The 25267-nt window shown below is 46.2% G+C and overlaps 1 long non-coding RNA gene across 1 annotated transcript in view; it reads right to left on the reverse strand.

Annotated features, from left to right (window-relative positions):
• Positions 1-25267, reverse strand: part of LOC113460244 (uncharacterized) — a 42194-nt gene that overhangs the window by 2392 nt on the left and 14535 nt on the right. Inside the window, exon 4 of the long non-coding RNA XR_003382033.2 lies at positions 4717-4910. This is a non-coding gene — a long non-coding RNA (uncharacterized LOC113460244). The remainder of the gene's footprint in view (positions 1-4716; positions 4911-25267) is intronic.

Genomic DNA, 25267 nt, shown 5'->3' on the forward strand with positions numbered 1-25267 from the left:
GGAAAATGTGTTCTGTGCTATAAACAAATTCCCTTGTCAAATGGCTCCTGCTGAAAGGATACCATGAAATTTCAATGCAGTGTAAAAGAACATGGACTGGGAGTCCCTCACTGCGGGTTTGATTTACCTGGATGGGTTCCAGGGAAAAATAATAGAACACAACACGGTGTATGGATACATCAGCCAGCACATCTTGTGTGGAGTAATTAAAAACCAACCCCTTGTAAATTATGCAGCAGGAGTTTTGTACTGCAGGAATTAAAGTGCAGTTTCACACACTTTTATAGTCCTTGCTTTCCCAGTAGCTACAATCTGACAGCGCTCAGTCACATGAAGATGAGGAGAATTTGAGTCCTTGTCTTGTTTCCAAGGGGGGGGGCTCCTGTGCACAGAGTTGTTGGGAACTGGGCTTCTACTCCTTGGTAGTGAGCTGATGTTAGCAGAGCAAACAAAAATATCCTTCACAAATAACTTTCCATGTCTGTTTTTAGCACCTGCCAGCCGGGGGTGCTCAGCCTCGGTGGCTCCGTGTGGTCAGACACAGAAAGTGTCTCCGTCCCTCCCTCCCTCTGACACCAGGGCAGCTGCACTGACTCTGTGAGGGAAGAGCCATTCCCTGGGGGTGCAGCTCCAGTTGAAGTGTGGGCTCCTGTGCAGCCACTCCCCCCGTGAGCTCCGTGAGACTCACAGAGACTCTGGGTGGGAATCCAGGTGGGATCCCACCCATCTGGGAATGTGCTGCAATCCTGAGAGGAGACAAAGCAAACCTGAAGCCCTGCCAGCCTTGGAAAAGCATTCCCATGGTGGCATCATCTTCTAGATAAAATAAATCATAGCCTATCTTTTTGCAAATTGACCTGTGAGTTCCTGGCAGCAAATCAATAGGATACAAATGAAAAATAACAAGGCAATAACAACACTGTGTATTATCCCAGGCCCCAGATGAAAGCCTGGGGAATGATCAATATGATAAAGATTCAGCACTGCTGCTCTCTTACAAAGGAATGGCAAAGTAACAGACTCATTTCAGAAGGCAGCTGTAAAACACACCAGACCCACCTGCCATGAGATGCAAAGAAAACCCCAAATATAAAACATTTCCTTGTTGATTTGTCTGTTTCCTCTCCCCCAGACTTCCATTAATTTGAACTGGAATTCAAGGGAGCAATTTTTTGTCCTTGTTTGGAGGAAAAGCAAGGAAGGGAGAGAATCATCCATTTATCCTTAGCCCAAAAGCTCAAAGACAAAAACTCACTTGCACCCCACAGGAAGGTGAAAAGGGGAGGTTTTCCCCCAGCACCTCTGTGCACTTTGTTTATCTCTAATTTTAATGTCAGTTTTAACTGCCAGTGGGCAGAGCCCAGAGACAGCCATGCTTAGGGGCATGGCCCATGTGTGGCACCTCTCTGCAGGCTCACAGGGAATCATTTCCAGTGCCAGCTGCGGGCACAAGGCAGCAGAGCCAGCCCTAAGGCCAAGCACTGACTGAGCCATTGATACCCAGTGGTGTTTGTCTCTCCCTGTCAGTTTGCAACCTGCTCTTTGGACAGGCAGCACAGCACAGACTTCCCAAGGTCAGGCAGTTCAAGGAGAGGGGATGAAGGCAGAACTGAGGGAGAAGAGGCAAACCCAGCTCTGCAAACAGCCCTGCCCATCCAGCCTGTGCTCCTGCCAGAACAAGCTGCCTCAGGCCTTGCTCTCAGGATCTACCCACTGCCACCTTACTGGGCAAGGGTTTATAAATGAGAGCGTGAAGAGATGATGGCAACTTGTGCTAGAATTCCCAGAACTATGTAAAATAACTTCCACAACCAAGGCAAGGTGGTACATGGCAGCTACCCTTCCATTTCACTTAGATTTTCATTCTGGATTATCAAGGGCAGGGTGAAAACTAAATGCCTTTCCTGAAAGGCAGCCAAAAGCCAAGGTTTTTGAATTCCAGTTTATGTTCAGAGCTTTATCACCATTTCACATGAATAACAATTTCATACAAATAAGTCCTTTGCATAGAAATTTCCACAATTGCTTCAGGGTGCATTTAAAGCCATTTATCTCCATATGGGTGCACTGCTGTAAGAACTTTAAGACTCAACTCAATATGAATCCAGTTTGTGGTTACAAGGACAGAGCAGAGATCCTCACGTGGCTTCATGACATCCATGGGGTGCCAGGGGACAGTCCCCTCCTGATCCCATGAAACCACGAGCACTGAAGTGACTGTGCCCTTCCAAGTGAAGGGTGCAAGTGTCACTGGGTGTGATGGCTTCCAGCTCCTGTGGCACATCGGCCAAGGGAGGTGTTGGAAAGTGCTGCTGCAAGGCTCTCTCTGTCAGGGTGTGGTCCCTCCTTAATTCTGGGCATTTTTCAGTGAACTCTGCTTGTGTGGAGTTTTTTACCCTTTACAGTGTCCGTCTCTCTGGCTTTTAAATAGCATTTGTTGCAAATCAGCACCACCTCAAAACTGAAAAATCTCACTTTGGGAATTATCTAAAAAAAACAACCAAAATTCTTTATAGAAATCAGATGAAGTTTTTCAGACAGCTGCAGTTCCCAGCTGTTTGCAGCATTTAGGGAAAGAAGCACAGAGGCTTTTTTCCCAGATGTGCCAAAGTGATTTCTGCATTATTCAGTCCTGTTCTCCCTTAGCAGCTGTCACTGTCAAACCTGAAGGGATGAGTCTGAGGGGATGCTCCTTCTGAGCCCACAGAACAGTTCCTTTTCCATGCCCATGGCCCTGTCAGGAATGCACTGAGACACCCAGGGAGCCTCAGCAGCAGCTGTTCCCACACGCTGCTGGGCAGCAATGCCCCCACAGCAGTGCCAGCAGCAGCCTCTGCTGAGCCCTGTGCCAGCCCCAGTGTCCCCTTCCCGCAGGGAAATCTGCCCCAGTGCCTCTGGGAGAAGGCTTGGCTGGGAGGGATCCGCTGGCACCTCTTGGGGCGGGAATGCGAGGCCGGAGCTTGGCTGTGGGAGCCCAGGGATCCATGCCCGGGGCGCGCACAGTGCCAGGCTCAAGCTGCAGACGTGCAGGGGAACGGGGACTGGTGCCAGCCCCTCCTTGTCGGATCTCAGGATCTCAGTCCTGAGGTGCCGAGCCACCGAGACCACCTTGGGGGGCTCGGGAGTCCTGGAATGTTGCCAGAAGTGTCTGGTGGCTGGACTTTGATCCTGCACAGGAGACGACAAGGATGAGGGCTTCACCGGGGTGAATGGTGAAGGGATTAGCTAATTAGAAGGTGAGATACAGGGTTTAGGATTTCTGTACAGGGGGGTTTAGAGAAGTAAGATGGAGGAATTGGGGTGTGTCCTGTCCTTCTTCTTCTTCTTCTTCTCCTCCATCTTCTTTGGTGATGGTGGCACCTTTGGATTGGTTATTACTGAAAGTGCACCCAGCAATAAGAATAAATGGTATTGGGGAAAAATGATAAATATTGTACACGTAACAATGGGTATAAAGATAGGTGGCTGCCCGGAGGGCAGGGGAGTGTGCTCATGGCTGACTGCTGAGCAGATCTCTGTTCGGCTGAAAGAACATCTTTTAGATAAACAATTAATAAACATAAAAACCGAAAGAAGAACTGAAGCCTCTTCTCGTCCTTCGATACGCGGGCTGCCCCAAGGCCACCCCGGGCCTTTCCAGGCCCCTCAAACAGCAGAGAAAACCCGACACCTCCTGGCACAGACACGGCTGCAGCACTGCTGCTCCCTGCCCGAACGGGAAACAGGGAAAGAGGAAAGGCTGCATCTAGCTAAGGAAAAGTCTTCCAGTGGTAGTGACTCGGTTTCCATTTTAGACACCCAGGAAAAGATATCCTACAAATTCTCTTTGCTACAGCCAGGGCTGCTTATTACCTTGAATGCTAAATCAGAGCCATATATATTTTCAAAGACCAAAAACCAACTCTCTTCCTCTGCCATAAAGCTAAACAGAACTCTGCTCTCTGTTTCCAAGTAGGCTGGTAAATCACACCAAGTATTTTTTTACTGTTTTTGAGCTGCTGTCCCTTGTTTCGTATGGCTCATGGGCCCTGGGAGCAGCCTGAGCTCAATGACACAGGCAGGCAAACACTACACAGCTCTCAGTGAGAAGCAACAATTAATTGTGAAATTTCCTACAGGATTTGTAATTATCAGAACGTGATTCCTACAGCTGAGGTATCTCAGACCTCAGGTATCCCATTTCAGGAGCCATAATGCTTTCATTCAAGTGGAACGGTTTCTTAATCTCGATTTTTTGTGCTCAGGTGTTTATATTAAAAGCCTTCTTAGTCATAATGTGGAGCAAAACAGGGATAATTCCAATCATACATCTAAACTCAAGGAAAGTCAGAGGGGAGGAAAAAACCACCAGACATGTCAAAGCCAACAGGGAGTGAAATATTTGGAATCAATCCTCAGCCTTGCTGATTTTAGGAGAGGACACAAAACCACAAGGGTAAAAATACACCACGTGTAAGCAAACAGCTGCCTGCTCTAGTTAAACACTGTGCAAGGAAACACTTCCTTGCTTCACAGTGTGCCTTCTTTTCCACTGAAAGTCTGGAGATCTGGAAGACCACAGGTGATCTGCTGGTTCAAAAAGTAGAACCCACACTACTGTCCTAAAATTAAATACAGCTTCTTCTTGCCAGTATCCATTCAACCTTTTGTTTAAGAAAAATGTGAATATGTTGGTTGGATGTTCAGACCCCTACCCTCAGACAGGAACATTCATACCTTGAGCACAGAGCTGACAATTAAGCTGTGGATATTCTCCCGAGGTAGGAGGGGACCATCCTGGCTGCAGCCCAAATCAGGACCTCACCACAGCAGAGGGGATGGATCTGTGCAGAGCTGGGAGCCACAAGGAGAGCCACAAAGCAGCAGCTCCATGTGGAATACCACTCCCCAGCCTCACCCTTCTGAGGGAGCTGGAAAAAAAAAAAAAGGTCATATTTAGATTAAGAAAGTGGAAAAAGGAAGAGCAAGGGAAGATATTTTCTGAAACCATTTTGTATTTTGTCCTCAAACATAGGTGGAACATAAGTGCTGTGTAAAAATCACAGTGTGAAATGATGCCCCAGAAAAGAGCTGAAGGCTGTGCCTCCCTTCCTTTAATTTATTGCCAGAGTTATTCAGAGTGCAGACACTTAATCCCTATTGTAAACCTGCAGGCAACATTATTTATCTTTAGGAAGACCCGAAGGCTAATGCAATTCAAACTGGGATTTTTGTCTTTTCATTGTGTGGGGTGTGAAGGAAAGATGGATTAAATTGCTTTCTGCAGATATTAATATGGAGTTTAAGGACGTGGAGGGGCTGGGATTCCTTGGAATGACTCAAGTGCACATTTGCTGTCTCCAATGAAAGGAGTTTACAATGGACAATGACAGAAGTACAATCCCATCGTGTTGGGTCTGTGGCATTTGGACTTGTTTAGTGAGGCACCTAAAGGAGGCATTTCTTAACAGCAGGGTGTGAAACAACAGCTGAAAGAACCAAGTGTATGTGTGCAATAGTAGAGGGCTTTCCTGCCTAAGGGTGATTTTATGCCACAAACAAATGTTCATGGTCATAATGAAAATGACTCTGCATTCCTTCATAGTTATCACATTAGACATTTTTCGTCCTTCTTAATGAAAAAACTACTAATGAGAATGAAACTGGCCTCTAAAGCATTTCATCCCTGCTTTCAGGAAAATGGATCAAGGGCTGGTTCTCATTATTTTTCCAAACTGAGAAGAATACATTTTAATGAGGCTGCTTTAAGCTGTCCTTCTTCTGTCTGGCTTCTGCCATTCCATCTCACGGCATTTCTGTGCTGAGGTCACAGCTGCCTTAGCAATATTAAACTATGGGATGCATGCAGGCCTGAAACACACGTGATCCTCCCTTAGAACAGGAGGGACCTGGGCACCCCTGCAGCGCCCTGGGACAGCAGCCAGCCATTTATCCCCTGTTCTTGGGCTCTCCTCCGTGCCTTTGGCACAGGGGCGTGCACAGATGGCCCTGGAGCCAGGGCTGAGGCACTAAACCCCTTGGAGGGGACACAATCTCCTGTCCCAGGCCTGAGAAGTGATGTGCACAAAGTACCCACAGCCCTTTTGAGCTAAATAACAGAAGGAAATAAATAACAGGGAAATGAAGGAGAAGAGAGGACAAGCAATAAGCAAACATCCCCTGATTTCTGCAGAAAATGTGCCACTGGGCACTGATGCATGAGAGGAGTAGGGCAAAGCAGGAGGTTTTTTCCAAACCTTTGGCAGCCATCCATAGTCCAGAGCTGGGAATGCACCTTTGGTGCAGCTCCTGAGGCCGGGGCTCTCTGAGCCACCCACACAGAAGATGGATCCTCAAACAGCAGGCACAGGTGACAAGGTAAGGAGCCCAGCACACCGTGCCTAAGAGATAAATGGATCCATCTGTCAGCAGTTTCTTCACAAGTGAATTGCTCCCACTTACGCTAGGAACAGCTTTTAATGAAACACGGATCTAAAGTACCACAGAGAGGAGGAAAATGTGCCAAGGAAATTCCTGATATAATGGAAATTGAAAAGAGCACTGGATTCTGCTGTTATAATTGCAAAGTGAAGGGAGGGTTTGATAGAGGTGACAGTGGAACAGCTTTTGGGGTATTATTTGGCTGGGACAGCAATCTTCTCATCAAGTGTCCAGCCTGTCCCCAGAGGTCATTTTCAAGGTGCACGCTGAGGTGAGAAATAGCAGTGGCGTGTGACAATCTCTGATGGCTGCAGAGAAATGTTCATTGTGCTGCCTTCCTGCCACAGGAGGGACAGCCACGTGTCAGATGGTGGGAGGGTGTCAGTGAAACACTGGAGTTTGGGTACCCTGAACTGAAATCCTTCACACAGCCCACACCCAGCCCTTTCTCTTATGACAGCGAGTCAATGAACCCATATCAAGGGGCAGGCAAATATTTCCCTCCCGCCCAGTTTCTTCTGGGTTTTGGTGGGAGAGACGTGGACTGCACCGGTGGCCCCAGAGCTGCTGCCCACAGCCCTGAGGGAGTGTGACACATTCCTCTGGGCTCCAAATCTCTTGGAGCTCTCCCCACAGCCTGGCTGCTGGAACACTCCATGCTTGTTTGGCAGGCACCAAACTGAGCCTCAGTTTGTGCTATAGCCCAAGAGGGGATTCAATAATGCTGAATTTAAAGTGATTAGAAACAGCATTGCTGTCACAAGTACACAAATACTGAATTACTGCATCTCTCTGAGATGGGCTGAATTATGAGTAGTGCTTCACTGACTGATTTATGCTGGAAATCCACATTTACAAATTACATTCACCAATAAACTCGGCTTTGGTGTGGCACAGAAGTTATTGCTGTTACTTGGGAAATGTTTTCTGCTTTGGCTTTTGTTCCTGGGCATGCTGCACACCAAACAACGAACTTCCCACATCGAACAGCTTCCCTGAAACATCTGCTGCCAGAAAGTTTGTCTGGAACTTGCAATGATGGATGACTTTTTGACAGGTAATTGCAATTCAGATCAGATGCAGACAGATTTAGTACCCAGAAGCTCCCAGTTTATTAAGATCACCACTGATTTATTCAAGCACCCCCCTCTCTTTTCAGCACCGTTCAGAAATGAATCACTTGGCTGTGGTGCTCAGGGCTCATCCAGCTGCTCATAACACAAAACGCATCAGCTCAGCCCAACTTTGTCAACTTCTCAGCACTTCTGAAGGACCCATCACCACAGCACCCAGACACCACCAAACCTGACACCTGCATTTAGTGTACACCAGAGAAATCCAACCATGTGGATCAGTTACATGCTTCAAACTCCTCAGGCTTACTAAAGCAAATTGTCAGCACTGTTCATCACACCTATGGAAATTATGTTTCTGTGACACAGAAATATATTCCCAGTACAGCTGTTCTGGGCTGTGCCAGCTTTAGACAAAGGAAACTTGCATTCACCTCCTTAGGTTCCAGACAAAAGGATGGATCACACCCAGACATCTGATTTTAGATCCAGGTTGGTTTGACTAATGTTATTGGCACATGGCACTTCCACTTTCACAGTCTTCAGTGAAGTGAGCAAAGATTCACTGTAGGTCCTGTACTCAGCTCTGGCTGTTCCCAGACAGATTTCCATCAAACCTTTTGGAAAGTCAGACATTCACTTTCTTTGCAACTCACATCTGTTCCCATAAAGAATTAGTTATGCATGGATAGCAGCCATATGACCTCCAGCTAATTTTCTTACACCTTTCCCAGACTAAACAGAGCTAGGGAAGTGTGGGACATGCTTGGAAAAGAGCCATAGAAGGCTGAGGTGAAATGAGCGTGGCAAATGCAGACACCTAAAGCACTTCTGCCTGATTTAACCCAGAACTGGCACTGCAGTTCTTTCAGAACAGCCACTGAAGTGGCTCAAGGAGAAGAATGGCAGAAGGTAACAGATGATACCATGCCTTGAAAATAACCTAAAACCACACCTGCCAGCAGCTGCTCTGAGCCCCCAGCATTCCCTCCTGCTGTGGGCACAAGCAGACATCCAAAGCCCAGTGGGATGGAGCAGTGGTGCTCCTCTGAGTCCTGCTCCACCTGCCAGTTACTGCCAGCCCCCAGGGACTTTCTCAGCCAGATGCAATTCTGTGCATTTACTGTCAGAGGTAAGTACCATTAGACTCATGTGGATACAAGTGTCTGCTCCAATTTGTTTGTCACTTAAAGTCTATTTGGGATGCTGCTCTTGCCCTAAGGCATTGAGTGTTTCTTTTATTATTCCATATGCCAGTAAGTGGAATAACTTCAAGCAGGAACCTGTAGGCTCCTTTGTTTCCTTTGGAGCAGGCAGCACGGCCTCTTGCTGAAAACAACAACCAGACTTGTTTAAGCAGTGACTCTCAGACTGGTTGGGCCGTCTGCTGGAGGGAGCAGTGCCCACACCGACGCTCTTCGTGTGCCTGACCCGGTGAGTTACAGACACATCAATGCCCACAGAAAATCCATGGCAGTCCTGCCACCACAGAGCTCTGGGTGCTGCCTTTCCCATCCTGCCCACCTCCCTCTTGCTGTCCTACACTGTGCATTACAGTGCTGGGATTACTCCATGCCAGCACCCATTACTGAGCTGACTGTGCCTCTCCAGGCTCTGTGTCCCAGCACCCATTCCTGGGCTGACTGTGCCTCTCTCCCAGGCTCTGTGTCCCAGCACCCATTCCTGAGCTGACTGTGCCTCTCCAGGCTCTGTGTCCCAGCACCCATTCCTGGGCTGACTGTGCCTCTCTCCAGGCTCTGTGTCCAGCACCCATTCCTGGGCTGACTGTGCCTCTTTCCCAGGCTCTGTGTCCCAGCACCCATTCCTGTGCTGACTGTGCCTCTCCAGGCTCTGTGTCCCAGCACCTATTACTGAGCTGACTGTGCCTCTCCAGGCTCTGTGTCCCAGCACCCATTCCTGGGCTGACTGTGCCTCTCTCCAGGCTCTGTGTCCAGCACCCATTCCTGGGCTGACTGTGCCTCTCTCCCAGGCTCTGTGTCCCAGCACCCATTCCTGAGCTGACTATTCCTCTTCCAGGCTCTGTGTCCCAGGCCCTGCTGTGGCTGTTTGAGCCCCTGGTTCTGGTTCCTTGTAGCTGACCCAGCTGTCTGTGCCAGCCCAGCTAGGGAATACAGCTTTGCCAGCTGTTATCACTCCTCACTTTCCTGCACTGAGTGGGAGAGGAGAGGAAGGATATGATGTTTTTACCAATGCTCATCCTCTCTTTAATTACATGGACTGCTGTAAAGGAGTCATTCTTCTGCCAGAATATTCCACCTATGAACATCTGTCCATCCTTTAATGAGTTTAGATAGAAGATGTGGATTCCCTCTCTCGCTTATAAATAGTGGTTGAAATCTTTAGTAAGCCAATATTTTAAGGAAAGAGGGCCCACAGTGTCTCTGACAAAGCTGATTATAGAACATCAGAATGAGGGTACACCTCTATTAAAAAAGTTTTATAGGGAGTGAAGATTTATAGAGGTGTTCTGCTGATTCATGAGGAGTAGATATGGAAATGCATCTCTGGCAGCCACTCAGTGATGAAATATGTAGCACATAATGCATTTGTCTGTAAGACAAATACGTGTGTTGGCTGATTAAAAAAGATATACACACTTCTGCAAATAAAGAAGAGGAAATTCTTCTCAGGAACAAACCAGCTAATTTTAAAACCAACAGGAAACAAAATGCGTCTGTTGAGTAACTACAATTTTTGCTAAACAGGAAACTTTGAGTATTAATTCCTAATGAGCTTCATATGCAACCTCAGTGTGTGATGACCAGTATCAACTCTGACTCCTTGAAATGCACCATTCTGCTGGTTCTAGGCCACTTCCAGGGTCTGTGTGGCACAGCAGGCACCCACAGGTGGGTCAGGGGTTTTTGATCACTTTTTTTTGAAGTTACTGTCAGAATCCATGAATCCAAGAAACAATTTCTTCAGCAAGAGCAGTTCAGCTTCAAGCATTCAACAAGTGATAAAATGAAGCTTTTCCAAACCAGAAGTGCCTACATGTGTTGATAAGGCAGTAGGTGAATGCTGATGGATTAACGTCATCTGCCTGAGAATGCCAAATTTCAGCTTGTGCTCAGATGGAAATGATTTGCATTTGTCCAGATGTTCTGATGTTACATGCCTTTTGGAGAAGAAAATAGAAATGCTAAAAAACAGCTTCTCCCTATTTATGTTTAAAAATAAATGACTCATTGCTCTGTCAGGTTCAGAAACTTGAAGCAATTGATGCTGTTGGAGAAAAAATATCAGGATATAAATCATCAAGCTTCTAATCTAAAATTTTTGAAGTCCTTTGGCAAAAATAAGATCAAATTGTGTCATGGGCTCAGGCACAAACTCCTGAGAGATGAGGGCTTTGAAATCTGTAGATTTCCCTGAGACTTGGTGGTTCCAAACATATTCTCCCAAGTTCCAGCTCTGCTAAAAGGAGAGACAGTAGATCTGGATATGTCCTTTAATTCAAAAAGGAAGATGGGGTGATACCTCAGAATTGACAATATTTTGGATTTTTCCCTGGTTCTACTGGGTTTAATGGAATGCACAATGTTCAAAGGATGTTCTGCTTTTCATAAATCTTTTTTGCATTTTCTCTTCTATCCCTTAAGAAAAAGGAAGGAGAAGATAAATGGCAAGAGGGAGAGGAGCGTTTGTTGCTTTGCGGTGTACAAAAGAGAGGGGAAAAAAGAAGAGGAATGTGGAACACACAGAAAATGGTTGTTACAAATTTCTGTGAAGTAGGAGCACTAATTTTAACAACTGCTACATAAAACCCTCTATGCCGTTCTCCTTGCTCATCCATAACCTCTTTTATCTTGTTAGGATGGGATACAAAAACACGTGGTGCTAACCAAGCCTACAGAGCAGCAGAGCTGCTGCATTACATTTCAGACACTTTCCAGTGAGGAATTCTGAGGCAGCTGCAGCCTTTCAGGAAAACTGCCAGTGGCAGAGCTGGCAGCAGAGCCTGTGCTCCTGTGCTGGGATCAGTGGTGCTGCCCGCAGGGAGGCACAGAGGGGACTCTTTGCTGCTCCTCACCTCTCACACTGAGGGGACAGTGCTCAGCTTGGAGCCAGCCCGTGTGAGGACCATTCCTGCAGCGAGGCAGAGCAGTCCCAGGGCAGTGCCAGCTTCTCCCAGGAGCTGCACCAAATCCATGCTCTGAATATCCATGGGCACGGGACCAGGCTCTGTTCTTTCAGCACAGGCAGCCATGAACTCAAGTGATGCATTATTTTGACCTTTCTCATCCTCTGGCATCACATCTCCCCCTTCACGTGCTCAGGAAGCTCTTGCCTGACCCTCCCTCCCTCAGCCATGGGCCAGGGTCACCCTTTGAGCTGCACTGCCCTTGGCAGCTCTCCTTAATTTGATCCCCAGTGTCCATTTTGTAAAGGTCACACCCAACAATCCTGTTCTCTTCTAAAACCATGGCAGAGTCCCCCTGCACAGTTGTTCACCCGTGACTTCATTCAAGGCTGGAACTCTCCTCTCCCTGCTCTTGGGCATGAAGGATCCTTAGGATCAAATCCCCCTGGGCAGGGTTTAAGTGGCAGCTCCTGCCCTAAGGAGGGCAGACAGGACAGGGGAGAGGAAAGGGCAGGGCAGGGGAGGGCAGGGCAGGACCAAATCCCTTCAGTGCATGGGAGTTTCTGCATCTGATCAGAGAGGTCACACGAGTCGGGTGCAAATACACAAACCCCAGAATTCTCTCACACTGAGAATTGGCTGTTCATCTGGTAATTCTTCCTCAGCCTCTCGGTAGTGGGGATTAGAGGCTGGGACTTCCTAACTGCACAAAACTAGCTTTGTTATACAAAATATTTTAGTATTTAATAAAGTTTTACTCTCTTGGTTCATCTACTCTGAGAACACTGCATCTGTTCCATATCCCTTGTTGGCACCCTCTGGATAACATGAAAATTCAGCAGCAGCAATTCCCTGTGTCACACTTAGGGTGTCCTTTCAATTAAAACATTAAAGCTGTGCCAAAACCCTACAGAAACATGGAATAAGATTTCAGTGGCATGCTTCACTTTTTGCTACTGTGGGCCCCTGAATCCTGCCATGCTCCTGGAGCCATCCACAAGCACTGCCCAGGATGGAGCCTTGCTCAGTAACTGCATCCTCTTTTTTTCTTCTTTAGCCCTGCAGTGATTGGATGAATTACCCAGCCTAATTATTATCCTGCAGGATATCCTACAGGAATCCCATCAGATAAAGAAATTGTTTTAACACCATAAAACATTAACACATCCCAAAATATCTGAGCCCAGGGCAGAAGTACAAAGCCAGCTGTGCCTGCACAGACTCAGAGGGCTTTGGTTACTCTGCTCTGCTGAGGAATAAACGTTTTCAGTTGGATGAGCTGAAATAGGGAACTGAGGGAAGGAGATGTTGATCCCACAGCCAATATGGATCAAAGCTGAACTCACCATTTACATGATTCCCCTTACACATACAATAAGAACAACTGAAAGAATGAAATCCCAAGCTCTGAGGCATTGAGAGAAGGTGGTGTATGAAGTTTCTGTGTAATGCCAAATATTCCTTGTAATCAGGGTATAGTTGATTGAAAGCAACAACTAAAACCTTTTGTTTTTCATAACCAAACCTTTTGTTATTCATACCAGCACTAAGCCTAAGGGATGTGGTGTGCAGCTGAAAGATCAGCTCTAAACCTGTTCTACTTCTCTGCCAGAGCTGACAATCTACAGAACACAGCTCTACAAATTAATGGGGCTGATCCTATTGCAGGGCTCTCTCATTAAACTGCACATTTATATCACAAAAAGATGCTGCACCTTTGGTAAAACACAACGTGCTTTTTATGTGACCACTTTTGTGTGTAATGCCAGAATTATCTGGAGAACAGTAAAAGGATTTTTTTTAGGTTAGAGAGAGGCTGAGAACAAATCCCTCTGATGTCACTTTTAGAAGTTGTCCTTCTGTCAGGTATGGTTAAATGCTGGAATTTTGAGCAGAATCGTTCTCAGTGCTCTGATGGCTACCCAGAAAGGACTAGAAAACAGAGGTTTAGTGAAGTATTTGACCAGGCAGAACAAAAATAGCCGAAAGTATTCAATGTAACACCTCCATCCCCAATGAGAAATCCAGTGACCTAAACTGTAAAATCATAGGAAGACACAAAGGAATGCAGAAACAGTCACAGGCAGCTAAAACCCATCAGCCTCAGAGACAGAACCAAACCCAGTAATGTGTCTTCACCACCTCACCAGTGGACTTTGCCATCAAGCCCTAAACGGGGAAGATTTGAGAATAGGTTCAAGTTGAACTTTGTACCACAAGGAAGAAAACCTAACCAAGGTTTGCAAAGAACATTTTTATATCCATAATTCTGTTCTAAATATCACTTCCCTTACAACTCTTACTTTACTGCAAAGTGCATTTTTTCCAAGTGGAAATAAGAAATTAAATGGGTATTCTTACTGAGAAGATGGTTTGCTATCTGTTGAGAAATCTGGGCTATAATTTACAGAAAATAGGTTACCTAATAAAAACTCATTACAAAAGTAGCAGGATTGGAAAGGACCAGGACAGGTCATTTCTCACAAGGAAGTGATCCATTACTGATTCCAATGATGTCAAAAAATCAATAGTTCTCTTATTTTTGCCTTTCCTAGGCTGACAGATTGGTAACACTTTTTTCTCCCACCGTGTTTCACAGGCTGCCAGCTGTGGGAAGGAGCACAACAGGTGACCATGAAATGCTGTTTGTAGCAGGGACAAACAGAACCAAGGAAGTTAACATGGTTTTATGTGAAATCTAATAAAAAATCTCAAAGCACAACAAAGCCCAGGTAAATTTACTGCAATTGGAAAGGTTAGAAATATTATAAAAATTATCTAAAAGGCTAATAGAATCTAATGATGTCATTTTAGGTGCCTCTCACAGCTTGTCCTTTAAAACTTGGCAGCATCACAGATTTGGAAGGTCAGGAGGAAGAAAAAAGCCACCGGTGAACCACATCCTGCTTGTTTCCCATCTCACTGCTCCCTGTTTTCTTTGCAGTGACCTGGTGAGAGACATCAGCCTGAAATGTGAACTCCAGCTTCAGAGTCAGAATTGCACTGGGACGGAATCACAGCCTGGGACTTCAGTTTGCATTACACCCAAGAATGGAGCTTCAGTCATGGAAAATAAGAAGGAAAGGCGCACAAGATCATGACTAGAGAATGAGCACTTTCTCTCTAGAAACTTGTTCATCAGGCAAGTATTTCTCCTCTAGTAAAAATTAATTCATGCTAAATCTGCAGGGAGTGCAGTCACACATCATCTATTACAAATCATGCACCACCCCTACTCCATAATGTCACTGAAACCAAACTACAACATTTTACATTAATGCAACTCAAACAAGCAATCAACAGCATATGGTAATGTTAAATCAACATGAGTCACTGTGAAAAAGAGGATTTTTTTTCCACGCAGAGGAAGGATTAAGCACATCTTTAGCTGTAGAATCATGAGAACACCTTGAGCACTCAGGTTAAATGCAGCCCAAACCCACTGGAGATGCACAGCTGGGCAGGCCAAGGCCAGGGGCTGCAGCAGTGCCTGCAGAGGGCCTGGGGCAGCCCTGCACACAGTGAGGGTGTGAGGGGCTGCACAGCCTCACTGGCTGCAGCAGCTCATGGGGACACTGGGCTTACAGCCACAGAAATGTTCCTGGCACAGCCCAAACCCCTCCTGTTCCAATCTGTGGGACAAACAATCGGTGAGGATCTGCAGCAGGTCCCTTTCCTAAGCACTGGGCTGGGATCAAGAGGGGACTTTTCTCCCCTGTGCTCCTTTCCCTGAGACAAGATGTGCTGCAGCTACCAAGATGGGGAAGGAAAAAAGATCCCATTGGGCAAAATGCCCAGAGCTCGTGAATGACAAAGAATTACATTGGCTTTTGAAGTGGTTAGAGAATGACGGAAGGAGAAAGATCTTCATACTGAGGGAGTTGAAACTAGAAAAAAACCCTGTTCATCATCATTAGTAACTATTTCACAGCAGTGTGTGGGGGTCAGGGGAGGGGAAGGAAGCAGAAGGCCCCAGCAGAAGCTGAATGAAGGGTAAGAACTGTCAGCTTCTGCCCTACTGAGAGATTTGAGGTGAAGCAAGCACAACTGGCTTCCCTTCCTTAGGCATTCCACCACTGCTCCAGGTGTTCCTTGTCTTCTCTTCTGTCCTGTCCATAACCACATGTGTGATAACACAAAGAGCGCCTCGTGCACAAGTATGGTACAGTCCTTATTTCTTCAGATGTTTTGAGAAACAGTCACACATTGCTTCCATGTATTTGCTTTTATTCTGACAGCTCCTGATTAAAGACAATTCAAACTTCTCCAGGTTGCTCCTCAGGGTATTCTCCCTCATCATCTCACATGGATTCTGCTGTGGAGTAACAGTGTAAATATGGCACCTCATTTATAAGGGTGTCCAGCCTGTTTATTCTTCAGCTCTTTCTCCTAGACTTTTAAAGAAAGTGCTCACTATAACATCAAAACATTTGACAAATGGGCAGATACTAAAAATTGCCAAGCCCCGATCCAGTTATAATCAGTATAATCCCACAGAAATATTGCCAAAGCTTTTATAAAAATGCCTGAGTTCACGGTGGAAAGACTTAAACAAAATCCACTGTCTTCAGATGCTAAAACCTACACTATTTGATAAACAGGGATTTAGTTCCAATTAAACAGATGATTAAAGAAGAAAAAGCTCAGAGAATAATCAGCACTAATTATACTACTGCTGCTAGTGTAAATAATCAGTTTTGTGACCTGCAGAATTGAGATAAGGAGCTACAAGATGTGGAGATGAAAATTTGCTGTGTAGAAACCAAGGATCATCATTACCCAAACTAACACATGAACACCAATTGCTCCTGGGGATGGGCTGTGTTTGGCCCCTTTCTCCTGCCTGCTCTGCTCTCCCATGGTCCCTGGCCCATGGAGCTGCAGCCACTTCAAATACCTGCAGTGACCTAAAAGGACAAAGAACGTGAACCTAACACTGCCATTCACACCCCTGTCTGTGCCTCAGAGAACACCCATCACAGCCTGTTGCTGTTTTTCAAGAGCACATAAAGTTCTCTCACACCACGTGCTGGTAAAATAAAAATAACTTTACAGTGACTGAAAGCCATAAATCACAAAGACAGAAATTCATGGATGCACCTCTATCTAACCTGCTGCCCTTGAACCTCACTGGTAAGCATTTCCTATAAGAACACAGCACACAATCCCCAATAATCTGTGATTTCACATGCTAGCTGTAAAGGGATGGAATAATGGATCAGTAAATGCTCTTTATCTCAATTGTGTTTCAACATCAGTTTTAAGTTGTCCTGACCCCGCAGGTTTAGAAAGTACCCTTAGCACTACTTCAAAGGAGTTTTTGTGATTTAATTTCATATTTATGCCTTTACTCAGCTGCAAGAGCTGTTTCCAATAAATAAAGGGAGCAGCTATGAATCTTCCATCCCAGCTGTAAATTCCTGCAGCAGATACATTTTTAGGGATGCCAAGGCTGGCGCTCGCGGGCTCTTTCTCCATAAATACATCAATGTCTGTCCGAAGCCCTGGTGGAAATATGGCTTCAATTTTTTTCTTAAAAATATGGATCAATCATTGTTGCCCTTGCCTATTCTTTGCTGTCAAACGCTTCAGATGTGCTGGAGGATCTGTAAAAAGTTTGAGAAGCACTGTGGATACATGCCTTACCACCCTGTTGTGTAACACCATTTAACTTGGGACAGCTCTTGCTGTCTCTGAGCTGCACAAGGAGCTGCTCCCACTCTGAGATCAGTGTGAGTGATGGCAATCCAACAGGTCCAGCAGATTTCATCCAGCAGTGGAAGAGCCTTTCCTGCCTGCAGAGCACCCTGAGACCAGGACCTAAGAGCTCCCTGTGCCCTCGGGCTCTAGGCTACATATTCTGTATCCAGAGAAGAAAGCTCAGAGTGTCCTACCAGCAGACACAGAGCAGAGGAGGTTTACATGTTAAATCAGCCTTGTAGTTTGGTAACATTTAGAATTTTTAATTACGTGAATAAATTAGGATTAAATAAATTACCAATCTACTTTAGTCAAATTTAAAAAGTAAAATTTCCTGGTTTACTGCACTGGCTAAAAATGTATAGGCAATTTTTTATTTTTTTTTTTTAGATAAGTAACCCTTAGGAAAAAACAAAAGCAATTCCAGACCAAGGAGATTACTGGAAAACCAGTCAGAATTAAACAGTTCATTGTCTAACATGCTATTTGGGTCTTGCTCCTTAGCAATGAAGGGGAGCCAGCATCCCTTCTGATGTCCAAGTCTCTCATCAGAGCTATATCAGCCCTTGCAGTTGGATTAAAACATAACTCCTTTGAAACTCCACAAGTTTGTGACTCACTGAAAGGAAATGTAAAGGACAGATGTGTGGGAGGAGTGAGCTTCCCCTCCTGTGGAGTTTGCTACTTGAGCTTGTTTGCCAGTGCCACACTCACATCTGCGTGAAATGTAACAGGAGGAAGTGCCTTTGATCCTTTCCCCTAATGATCTGCTCAGGCAGAACCCTGTCAGGAAAATGTGACACCACCATCTTGCTAATGCTCACCCTCTGGAAGAGCTGTTCTTTGAATGGAAGTATCAAAGATCCTCCCTAACCTGCTTTATGGGAAAGTCTCTATTTTATGGCCATATGCAGTAAAAAGTACCAAACCCCAGAGTATTTCAAGTTCCAGCATTGCACAGCTGAAGCCAGCCCAGTATAACCCCTCAGTGACTGCTTGGACATGTTCAAAGATGACAAAAACTGACAAAAACTGCTTGCAAAGCATTGTTAGCAACACTGCCTTTTCCTCAAGAAAAAACCCAGATTGATTTTTTTACTGGCATTTCTCTGGACTCATTAAAAGGCCAAGCCCAGCACTGTGAGCAGGAGCCAAGAGCCCGTGTAACAACACCAAGGTCCCCAAACAAGACCCTTCTGCACTGCAGTGCAGCCCCTTCTGCAGGAGACACCCTTGAGGCAAGGAACACATCACAGGAGCCTGAGGGAACCCCTGCCTGCCTGCCTGGCACAAACAGCCTCTGGGAAGAGACCCACGTGCCCACATGGACCAGGATCTGGGAGAGCTGACGGCCTCACACACTGCTGGCAGGGCTGCAGCACACTTCAGCCCAAGGCAGCAGGGCCAGAATTCAACAGGAGAGGCCAGGAGCTTGGGTCAGCAAGCTGTCACCCCATCATACCCTGAAAAAACACCATTTGTTCCCAAGCACAGGCTCCAGACACATTCAAGGATCTCCACCTAGCAACAGGAAAGTAACTCTGACTCCTCTTGGGCAATACTGCACAGCACTGCAGTCACTCACCTTGCCTGTAGGAATGAGAGAGCCCCTCCTGTGTCCCTGCCCCACAGCACGAGTGTTCCAGGCACTCCCTCCCTCCTCCTGGCTCTGATGCACTGATGTAAAATGTCCTGCAGCTCCAGCAGCATTCTGCACAAGGCAGATACCACCTGGAGCCTCTCAGGGTTTCCAACGTGCCAGCAGAAGTGAAGCTCTGGAAAGGAAAGGCAAAATGTTGGTGCCTTGCCTGGTCTGAGCCAGCCTCCTTCAGCCCAAGCTGCCTCAACCCCTGCTGCAGTGACACATGGCAACATCCATGGCAGGAGCTTGGCATTTCCAATGTCACAACAAGGCACAGGTGGCTCTGCTCTTCAGCACATAGGGCAGCCAGAGCCACGCAGGGACAGCGGGGACATTTGGCCAGGCAGGCAAATCTCACCTTTGCACTCAGTGCAGCGGCTTGGGATGATGGGATCCGTGCTGCAACAAAACCAGACTCAGATCAGGAAGAGGAAATTGCGAGGTTTCCGTGAACTTCTGCCATATTTCTGTTTTACAAGGCATCAGCTCTACATACACCAATACTGTACTGCTTAAGTAGAAGAACTTGAAAAATGTAAGAGAAACATAGAAGTCCTCAGAATTTCAGATCCAGGTTGATCTTCTTTCCTCCCCCCCAATCCCTCCAGTTGTCTGATTTTATCCATTATCCACAGCTCATAAGGTGGAGGGTACAAGTCCCCAGTGCCCACAAATATCTGAGCAGGCTCCCAGGTTATGGACCTCACTTCAGTTTCTAGGCCATGTTACTCGCTGTTCACGTGCCAGAAATTTAGTCCAAAAGTTACAGGAACTGTAGAACAACGCGCTTGTAAATAACATTACCACATGGAGGGCCAAAGGAAGCCAGAGAAGCAGCTCTAGGATGTTCTGACTCTTATGAGACACCTCAGCCCTTGAGTCTTATCCAGCCTCTGTCCACACAAGAAATGACAGAGTAACTCACAGCCTGACACAAAATGGTAAACTAATCCCATGGCTGGACAAAATGGCGGAGTAACCCATGCCCTGACACAAAATGGCAGAGTGCCCCACAGCCCAACACAAAATGGCGGAGTGCCCCACAGATCGACACAAAATGGCGGAGTGCCTCACAGCCCAACGCAAAATGGCACAGTACCCCACAGCCCAACACAAAATGGCAGAGTACCCCACAGCCCCTCACAAAATGGCGGAGCGCCCCACAAACTGACACAAAATGGCAGAGTGCCCCATGGATTGACACAAAATGGCACAGCACCCCGCAGGCCGACACAAAATGGCGGAGTGCCCCCACAGACCGACACAAAATGGTGGAGTGCCCCACAGATCGACACAAAATGGCGGAGTGCCCCACAAACTGACACAAAATGGCGGAGTGCCCCCACAGCCTAACATAAAATGGAGGAGTGCCCCACAGATCGACACAAAATGGTGGAGTGCCCCACAGCCCAACACAAAATGGCGGAGTGACCCCAGAACCTGACACAAAATGGCGGAGTGCCCCACAGCCCAACACAAAATGGCGGAGTGCCCCACAGCCCCACACAAAATGGCGGAGTGCCCCACAAACTGACACAAAATGGTGGCATTACCCAGGCCTGACTCAGAGTAGGGCAGAGAGCTGCTGTGAAGCAGGGCCCGTTTCTGGCGCTGGGGAACAAAGGCAGGGACTGTGCCAGGAGCTGCTCTCGTGCCCTGGCTGCTCCCCGGCAGCCGCTCCCGCCCCATGGCGCCTTTGTCCAGGGAGCAGGGACAGCAATGGCAGCCCCAGCTGTGGCTGCAGCGTTCCCTGGCTGGGAATGGCACAGCCAGGGAATGCACATAGAGGTGTCTTCTCTTGTGCAGGGGAGACAACAAACACTGACAACTCAACCTGGAAATCAGGGAAATGTTCAGTTGCTCTGTACTTTTGATTCCAGTAATACAAAAATGGAAGATACTGTTCTCTATTAATCCATGTCCTGTGCCGTTATTTCAGACAGGTTCTTCTCACACAAAGCCTCAAATCAGTCCCCAGCCCATCTCCAAGGCCTGATGCCCAGGCTCCAGGACTGCAGGATTACCAGACAGCCTGAGAGCCAACTGGATTTGGAAATAAAGCTAATTTGGGGTGGGAGCTAAGGGGAGGCAGCACATGAGCATCTGCCTGCAGATGTTCTCAGTGCTCAGCTGAAGAAATGCCAGAGCCACATGACATGCTCTAACTAACATCCAAAACACACCCAATAACAAACAGGCACCTTCCAACAAAACCTCATTTCTCACCAGACAAAATCTGCCTGCACCTTAGGAGCTGTTCAGTGCTGGACACACACAGACAGAAAAATTTTAATTAAAAGAAAGATGCTGTGAGGAATGCAACTACTGCTTTACTAAAACTGCAAGAAATGAAAAAACAGATGTCAGTTGATGTGCTTGTTGACTTAAAATCTGTCCTCAGTTACACCTGGAAGGAGCACAGCTGCTGTAGGGGTGCAATGAGGGCAGATTTTGGATCACATAAATTTAGATTTTTTCCTCTTAGCAACTTAATGCTCATGAAATTATATAACAGACCCACAAACCAATTACCAAATGTCAGAAGGTGCCCTGGTTAAAATACACACATCCCCTGGAATGTGCCATATTCACAAATTAGCCATGTGTTATTTATAGCTCCTCAAGGCACAATAATGAACAAAGTGGTAATGAAAGCTGAAAGCCTGAATATCTCCCATACGCCAGAAGGCAAATCCCATGAGATCCATCTGTAGCCCAAACTGGGGGAAAGAAAATATCCTTCCTAAAGCAAACAAAACCCCTGCAACCAACCTCCCCCACCTCTGCAGTTTTGTATTTGTTGTTTCATTTTTAAAATTAACCTGCAAATTAAAACCCTACCATACTACTTCCATTCATTTAATCATAGTGATACCTGGAAATTCCTTATTTTTATTCTCCAGCATCACAAGGTGCATCCCAAATGCTTTGAAGGGACAGAGTCCTCTTTACTCCCCCTGTTTCTGTCCACGGAAGGCTGAACTCATGTGCACACCAACTCCTGCCCAGCTTGCAGGGTGAGATTGAGCTTTAACTCAAAACTGATTGCTCCACATACAAAACCTGCATATTTACACCTACCCTGGTTTATTTCTTCACTGGTTCAGTTTGCAACACCCACATGTCAGTGTCTGTAAGGCCTTTGCTCAGGTGTCTCTGCTTCTCTCAGTTGCCAAAACTAACTTTCTGCTGAATTATTTGTCCTACATTTTCTCTCTCCACTATGGGTCAGAACTGTTACTCTGCTTCCCATGTGTGCTTTCCCTCCTTAAAAATAATGTATTAATATTCATTTTTCTTCTTTACTTGAGGTCATCTATACATCATATCCTGTGCAGGAAACCTTCTGGAACAAAGGTGTGCTAATCACTGCACTGAAATATTTTACCCTCAGCCAGTTTGGTGCAGCCAGGCTGTATCACTGTAAGACACAATGAATTCACCACACTGGAATGTGAGTTCCAAGCAGCACAGAACAGGGATGAATGAAGGGCACTGCCTCTTTTTTGGGCACATGGAGCAGGTATGAGGAATGAGTGGGGCTTCTTCATGGCAGATGCAAACACCACACAACTGCTAAAAACATTTGAAGGTCCATCAGAATATCTGCATGGCTCCCAGTGAATATTGATACAACAATCAGTACCACTGCCTTTCCACCCCCAGCTCAGTAACATCCTGACCTTTCCAGCAGAGCCTCCACTCATCCTTCCATCCATCCATCCATCCATCCATCCATCCATCCATCCATCCATCCATCCATCCATCCATCCACTCATCCTTCCATCCATCCATCCATCCCTCCATCCACTCATCCATCCATCCATCCATCCATCCATCCATCCATCCATCCATCCATCCATCCATCCATTATTGGCTTTTTCCCTCCTTTTTTTAATCTGCCTTTCTACCCCCCTGCATTCATTGCCCATTTTCTCATATTGTTAGAAAACTTTTGGGCAGTTGAAAAATTCATGGAGGCATCTGAAGGGGCAAAACCATCAGAGCAGACCAGGAGCTGCATCTCTGTGTCACTTGTGCAGACCTGGCTCTCAGGCAGAGGCTGAGCAGATGGGCCTGTGCTGTCAGAACATGCTCTGAATTTAACCAGAATGACACTGGCCCTTGCTGGCTGCTGCAGTGGCACAGGGACCTCTGGAGCCATCTCTGCCTCTGCCCTGTGCTCAAAGGTGAACTCCAGTATGGTTTCATTTGCTTGATTTAAAACTTCCATCTATGTAACAGATGTGGATCACAAAAACAAGTCCAAAAACAAATGTATTCATTTTTTTCCTCATCTTCCCTAAACCTCCTTTTCTACAATTCTGTTCTTTATTATTCTGGACTTCGAAGAGCTCAGAGATACACATTTAAAAAATATTTCTATGAACACAACCCTCTGACCTTTTTTTTTGAATACAAATGTGTAGCTGTAAGTGGTAAAAACACAAAAAGTACCCCTCCAAAACAACTACTTTTGTCTCAGCTGGTTTCAGCCTGAGATACAAGCAGGAGACTTCCACAGAAAAAGCCTCCAGAACACAGATCCTATGGAGATGAATCAGTTGAACACAAAACCTTTGGGGTTTGATTTTAGAGATCCATGGATATTTCAGACTCAAGGCAGACTTCATCCACCACTCCATTTTGGACTGAGTACCTTTGGGTACTGCCGTTCTCAAGGATCTTAAACCCACATGGAGCTTTTGTGACCCCAATCCTCCATCTATAGAGGACAAAGAGTGAGCTGGCTTTCCTTCCCTCTGAACAGTTTCCATACTTCCATTAATTCCATCTGCTTTCTCTCTGCTGTCCCACCTTCCCAACAATCTGTGCCAAGGATCAGCAGCTGCCCAAACTAAATGGCCACTGAGTGCCATTACTCAGAAATATTTCTGTGTGAGCAGCAGGTTCACCCAGGGCACCCCAGCCAGCCCTGCAGCCGTTCCCCACTGGCACACAAAGAGCAGCTGGATATTGAGACACAGTTGTGATACCCATTACTGCCCATAGGCTCACTTTGGAGAACCTGGGGAGACTTGTGCCTTGCAAACAGGGTTAAATGGAAATGATGAAATAATCCAGAAAAAGAAAAAGCCATCTAGTGAGTCTATCGGCTCATTGTGCTCCATATTCCTAAAAACTCACTTTGCAGTCAGGAAGGACACAGGGGGTTTGAATCATTTTCTGCCTTTACACCTTCCCTGCCACCAGAAGTAACATGGGGATGTTCTTCAATAAACAAATCTGCTCTTTTCTCTCAAGGTTTGTGTACACTCTGAGTGCACTGGTGACATCAGATTTTTCACCAGGGAAATGAAAGAAACCAACAAAACCAACAGCCCACATTGCTGAAAACCCAAGAAGCTAAGCTGGTCACGTCTCTGAAATATGGTATGAGCAAAAAGAGAAATACAATAAAAATCCCCATCCAGCACACACTGGGAAGTGATGGAACCAGGGCTTTCCTACTGAGGCTGTCTTCCTTCCTTTCCTACTGAGGCAAAGCTTCCTTCCACCTGCAGAAGCAGCCAAATCTCTTTGGGAGAGCAATCCCATCTCCACAGGCTCCTCCTGCCTCTGGATTCTGTGTGTCCTTCCTTCCAGCAGTGCAATACCTGCAAGGGACACAAACAGCAATTACCTCTTCTGCAGGAAAAGCCCATCCTGCCCCTCCAAACCAACCTGTCCCTTGCTCATGTGTAGTACACCCTCATGGTTTAGCTACTGTTACTATTTCCATTAGAGATTACCAATGTTTCCAATAGAGATGGGCTGGAGACAAACCAGGATTTAATTATTAATTATATTTTGACCTGCATGCCCAGATGGGTAGGAAAAATGTTCACTCAAGAGTTTTTCCTTAACTCCAGCAGACCCTGGATTTTCCACTGAATGTTTTCATTTTCAGCTGCAATCACCAGAAATAACATTAATGACTTTCAGTGCAGGGCAGAAATAATTAGAGGCAGAGCAAGTGTGCAGCTTATATGCTTATGCTAAGAAAAAACAGAGAAAAATCATGGCAAAGCTTGATAACCTGAGGGGAGAAAAAAAGCAAACAAGCTCAGGGGTGAGATCTAAATCAAATATGAAGCAATCTATATTTTCCATTCAAGCCATTGTGGAACTGGGCATTTTGCAAAGGTCTTGATTGAAAACCACAGCAGAGTTAATGGGTTTGACTCAAATGATCCTCAGCACTTCAATAAGGAACAAGGAGAAATGAGGCCCACGAAAGCAGAACTTGAAACATTAGTGCAAAACCATACAACAGAAAGGAAACAATTTCAATTGCTCTAGGAAGGATTATAAATTGCCTTGTTC

Source organism: Zonotrichia albicollis, chromosome 5 (genome assembly GCF_047830755.1).
Source record: "Zonotrichia albicollis isolate bZonAlb1 chromosome 5, bZonAlb1.hap1, whole genome shotgun sequence".
NCBI lineage: Eukaryota > Metazoa > Chordata > Aves > Passeriformes > Passerellidae > Zonotrichia > Zonotrichia albicollis.